The sequence below is a fragment of the Tenrec ecaudatus genome, chromosome 2, assembly GCF_050624435.1.
Source record: "Tenrec ecaudatus isolate mTenEca1 chromosome 2, mTenEca1.hap1, whole genome shotgun sequence".
NCBI lineage: Eukaryota > Metazoa > Chordata > Mammalia > Afrosoricida > Tenrecidae > Tenrec > Tenrec ecaudatus.
The window spans coordinates 282,108,804-282,114,091 of record NC_134531.1 but is presented as its reverse complement, the minus strand read 5'-3'; the positions used below and the strand labels follow the sequence as shown (position 1 = coordinate 282,114,091).

At 37.6% G+C, this 5,288-nt stretch overlaps 1 pseudogene; it reads left to right on the top strand.

The window, feature by feature from the left end:
• Positions 1-2,896: 2,896 nt before the first annotated feature.
• Positions 2,897-3,242, top strand: LOC142441495 (NADH dehydrogenase [ubiquinone] 1 alpha subcomplex subunit 5 pseudogene; annotated as a pseudogene).
• The last annotated feature ends 2,046 nt before the right edge of the window (positions 3,243-5,288 follow it).

The following is a 5,288-nucleotide window of genomic DNA, read 5'->3' as shown; positions in this document are numbered from 1 at the left end:
AGCCCTCGTGGTGTAGTGGTCACGTGTTGGGCTACAATCAGCGTGCAGTTCAAAACCACCTGCTGCTTTTAGGGAGAGAATGGTCTCTCTAATCCTGTAACCAGTTACAGTCTTCAAAACGTACCAGGATCATTAGGAGTCAGCATTGACATGATGACTCTGAGTGTGCTTTTGGTTTGTGAGCCACTACATGCAGGAGAGATCTTCTAGTCCCAGAAAGAGTTACACTCTCAGAAACCCACAGGGGCAGTTCTACCCCGTCCTCCGGGGTCACTCTGAATCACAATTTACTTGAAGGCAGTCACAGGGTTAGTAGAGATACATGCTAGGGAAAAATAGCCGTGTTCCTTATATTTAGCAATCTTTTTCTCCTCATGGGTAAAACTCCAACTTACTGTAGAAAATTAGAAATATCAGCATGCATATAAAAAGCTTCTCTGTTATTATCTCAATAATTTACTTTAAATATTTTATGAGGCTAATATTTTTGCAAAATCACTCATTAACTCGCTTATCAAACAATTATTAATTAACTATGCACTATACGGAAAGCTGGTGGCCTAAGTGGTTCATTGGAAGGTCAGCAGTTCAAAACCACCAGCTACTCCCGTTTTTTGGGGGGTTTGTGCAATGGATGTTGTTCTGCTCAGTCTGAGACGATCTACTGGATGTGTTCCTGTTGCTGTTGTGGGTGCCGTTGAGTGCCCTCCGTGCACAGTGACCTAACACACAGAGGGTGTCCTGGGCTGGAATCTTTACAGGAGCAAGTCTCCCATCCCACATTTATGGAGCCATTGTCACCCCAAGTGCTTAGTCACTGTGCTACCAGTTTTGGCACCATGAATGCCCTCTTGTGGTTTAAATTCTATCAATATTTTTTGAAATTTTCAAATTTGAAAGCAAATATGAAAGATATGACAGTATATTGCCTGTGATTTTGCATCCTGCTTTGTTTGCTTATCAAGTGAATATGAATGTGCATGCCATTAAATATTCTTATTTTGGGGGAAATCTTGTTTGTTTTTTATTTATCATTTTATTGGGAGGTCTTACAGATACCGTAACATAGTTGAATCGCATCAAGCAGTATTGTATAATTAATACCACTATCAGTTTCAAAACATTTTCTTTCTTCTTTAACTCGTTGATAGCAGCTCCCTTTTATCCCCATCCTCCCCAACCCTGCCCCCAAGAAATCCTCATTTTATTCCTATAATTGTTTAGTGGGGGAGCGGGGGTTGCTGTATTTTACATCGTGCACTGTAGCCATTCACATACAATTCTGTTGTTCGATCCGGTGAAGTCGGGTTACATAATCATCAACGCCATCAGCTCCCCATTCCCCTTCCCATTCTCTCAGGGAACCAATCTCCTGTTTCTGTTTCTGAAGGGTTATGTTTCTTGGAGTTCATGTGCAGAATGATATTAAATATTACAAACAAGCACACACAAATCTAACATGATTAATGAGGTAAAACAAACAATAAGCCCACCTGTGAGATAATTAGACAGTCCCTCTGAAAAGAGACACACAGAATAAATGGTAGATTCTGGGGCAGTATAGTACTGAGGAACTATATAACTATCCTTTTGTTCTTTAATATTTCCTCCCCTTATTATTATGGATTCTATTTTTTATCTCATTAAGTATATTTTGAAAGCATCACTCTTCAAAGCCAGCTATGTGTATCTTCAAAATGCACCTTAATTGTTCAATTTATGATTTCTCACACATCATTATATATAACTGTGCCTTATATTATGAGGACATTTGCAGTGCTTCCAATTACTCACATAAAAATACTACAAGAAGGATCATCTCAAGCATAATTTTTGCCGACATTTTGATTTCATTTATGAAAATAGATTTCAAGAAGTAGCAGCACTAGGTTGAAAATCTCCGAACCAAACTCACTACCAGTAGATTCCAACTCATCAAAGCCCTGTGCCGCGTTAAGGTCTCTTCGTTGCAAATTTTCAGGGAAAAGTTACTAAGATGTGCTACCACCCATGTAGGAGAGTTCCTAACATTTAATGAGAACTGATTGTGCCCCTCACGGTTCTGTTCTAAACTCCTTGCGTGCATTAATCAATTCTCTCTCACAAAGTAGGAATATTATGAACCCCATTTTTTCTGACGAGCACTCTAAGGTACTGCGCAGTTAACTAGTCTGGCAGAGATCACACAGCTAAGAAGCTACCACTCAGATTTTAAGCTAGGCAATCTTTTTCTGGAGTCTTACCTTTCTGAAGTGGACATGATTGTTTCTGATATTCTCACCAGCATTCTATACTACTTCTTTTAACACAACTAATTTAATAGGAATATAATCATATGCAATTTATCTAAGTGTGCATGTATCTTTAGTATTGTTGTTAAACGTTATTTTACGTTACATTTTAAGATCTTCTAAGAGTTGTATCTCTTGATACTTTTTCTAGAGACTTTTCTATTTCATTGTTTAGGTTTTAGATTTCTTTGCAAAGAAAGAAAAAAGCACTGCAATAATTGTAGAATATTTTCCATCCTTATATTTCACTTTAAGTTGCATTTCCAACAGTTTTGCACACACAGAAACATTAGCATTCCTTTATATTTTTGTCTTGATACCAAAATTCATCCGAGTATTTTTCGATTTTAAGTAGTGTGCTGTTGAGTCTCCATGTGTTTGTCTTTATGTTTTTATTCTTTCTCCTGTTGATTTGCAGTTTTATGACACTGTATCTCGAGAAGATGGTTTGAATGATTTCCATGTGATTTAATTTATTAAGGCCTGCCTTATGGCCTAGGATGTGGTCCAGTTTAGACTATGAGCCAAGTATGTTAGAGAAGAAAGTATATATTTTTCCTGTTTGTTGGAGAACTCTGTAATAAATCTTTGTGTCGGGCACTGTCATGGCGGGGCTGCTGAAGAAGACCACTGGCCTGGTGGGATTGGCAGTATGTGAGACCCCAAGAGACTAAGAATATTATACACAAAGATCCTTGATGTTCTTGAACAAATCCTAAAAATGCGGCCTATGGAAAGTATACAGAAGAGATTACAAATGAGAAGCTAAATATGGTTAAAATGGAATCTGATGTTAAAAGATTAGAAGCCCAACTTCAGGGTGGACAAATTGAGGAAGTGATTTTACAGGTGGAAAAGGAACTAAGTCTGGCAAGGAAAATGATCCAGTGGAAACCATGGGAGCCTTTAGTGGAAGAGCCCCCTGCCAATCAGTGGAAATGGCCAGTATAATCCTCCATGTGTTATTTTACTGTGCTGATGGGAAAATGGTATAATAAAATATTCTGTTACATGATTAAAACAAATCTTTGTGTCCTTTCCATGATTGTTATTTTTAGACAAATGTGTTTCATGTAAATATTTCATGTAAATATTTGCTAAATATTCACCTATATTTTCTTCTTCTGTTTGGTTCTGTTTTTTTATATTTAGTTTGTTATGTAAATTTGAACCATACTTTAAAGTAAATGAGAAAACATAAGTTTTCTCTTAAAAAAAAGTTAAAACAAGAATTCTCCACTCACCCATACTCACCGCAACCATATGTACAAAACAAGACATGGTCCAAACTGCACCATCTCCCCATTGTTGTTAAGTTTCAACCCATTGTTGCAGCCGCTGTGACAACCCACCTCATTGAAGGTGTTCTCTTCCCTGACACTCTGTTTTACAAAGCATGTCTTTCTCCAAGGACTGGCTCTGTCTGATATCAAGTCCAAGTATTAATTGATATGCAACCAGTTGAAGAGCTAGCCTCTAATGAAGAACCAATGGTAGTGAAGAAACAAATGCAAGCTTCACTGAAAGTACTGGTAGGAAAAAGGTTCCAGACATTGACAGAAACATTTCAACAAACTGTGCAGCACGAGAAGCATTCATTCATCTCTAAAAAACAGCTACCTGGCAAAATACTTAAATATTTAAAGTTTATTCTAATCTTACAAGTTCTTTTTTATTACTTGGTCAGTAGATAGTTATATCTGATGATCAAAATTTGCTTTTCTTACAGTGAATTTTCATGTACAGTACGGGAACCTACTGCTATAGTTTATTGTGCCAGCCTGGCCAATAAACACAAGTAGGATTAACTGAAGGGCAGAGGGATAAATGGCTCGGTGAGCCTTGCCTTGGTTGTTCTGTGCCTCAGTTTAAAGGGGTACACTACCTGTGGGATGCCTAGCCTGTGGACTGTGTGGCTGTAAGTTGAGGTCCCTTTAAGCCCACATGATTGGAATGTTCATCTCTGGAGCTGGGGACTGACAGTTGATGACACTTGGGGACCTGCCTTGCTGTTTGCTGCTTGGGTATATATAGCCCAGCTCTCTCTACAGAAGGGGACTGGCAACTGGCAGCTCTCAAAACTTGAAGGACGGCTAGTGTCTCACTGCTTTATAATTTAACTGTTAATTTCTTGTATTATCTATCTGTATATTATTTAATGGTTTATTTCTGGAATTATATATCTATCTTTATAAATATATTTATATATAATTACTAGCAATCTGGTTTTTCTCTCTAGAGAACCCTGTCCAATACACCTACCTTCTATTTTTCAAAAATTTCTCAGCTACTTTCTTAACAGTTTATTTTTCAGATAAAGCTTAGAATTATTTTGTCAAGTTTGTGCATGAGGGATCATGCATAAACACACCAAAACAAACAAACAAGACTGCTTTAAAACAATGCATTAATTGGAAAAGGCTTTAGGTTTTAAAATATAGACTTTGGTTACCACGAGGCTACTCAAAGTTTCAAACCTCAACTCTCTTGATACTTTTTTTTTCCTTTATTAGAATTAGGAAGTAACTATTTATTTAAACTAACTTTATTGCATTTCCTTAAAAATGGTCCCATCTTCCCTATAGAAAATGATGCCGTAGCAGTTTGGGTGCCAAAAGCTTTTATGTTTTCCTAAGAACTTCTGCTTTCTTTTTTTTAAATCATTTTATTAGGGGCTCACACAATTATTATCACAATCCATACACACATCAATTGTGTAAAGCACATTTGTAAATTCATTACCCACATTATTCTCAAAACATTTGCTTTCCACCTAAGCCCCTGGCATCAGCTCCTGATTTTTCCCCTCCCTCCCCACTCCCCTCTCCCTCATCAACCCTTGATAATTTATAAATTACTATTTTGTTATATCTTGCCTTGTCCGAGGTCTCCTTTCACCCATTTTTCTGTTGTCCATCCCCCAGGGAGGAGGTCACATGTAGATCCTTGTAATCGGTCCCCCCTTTCCAAACCACTCTCGTTTCACCCTCCCAGTAT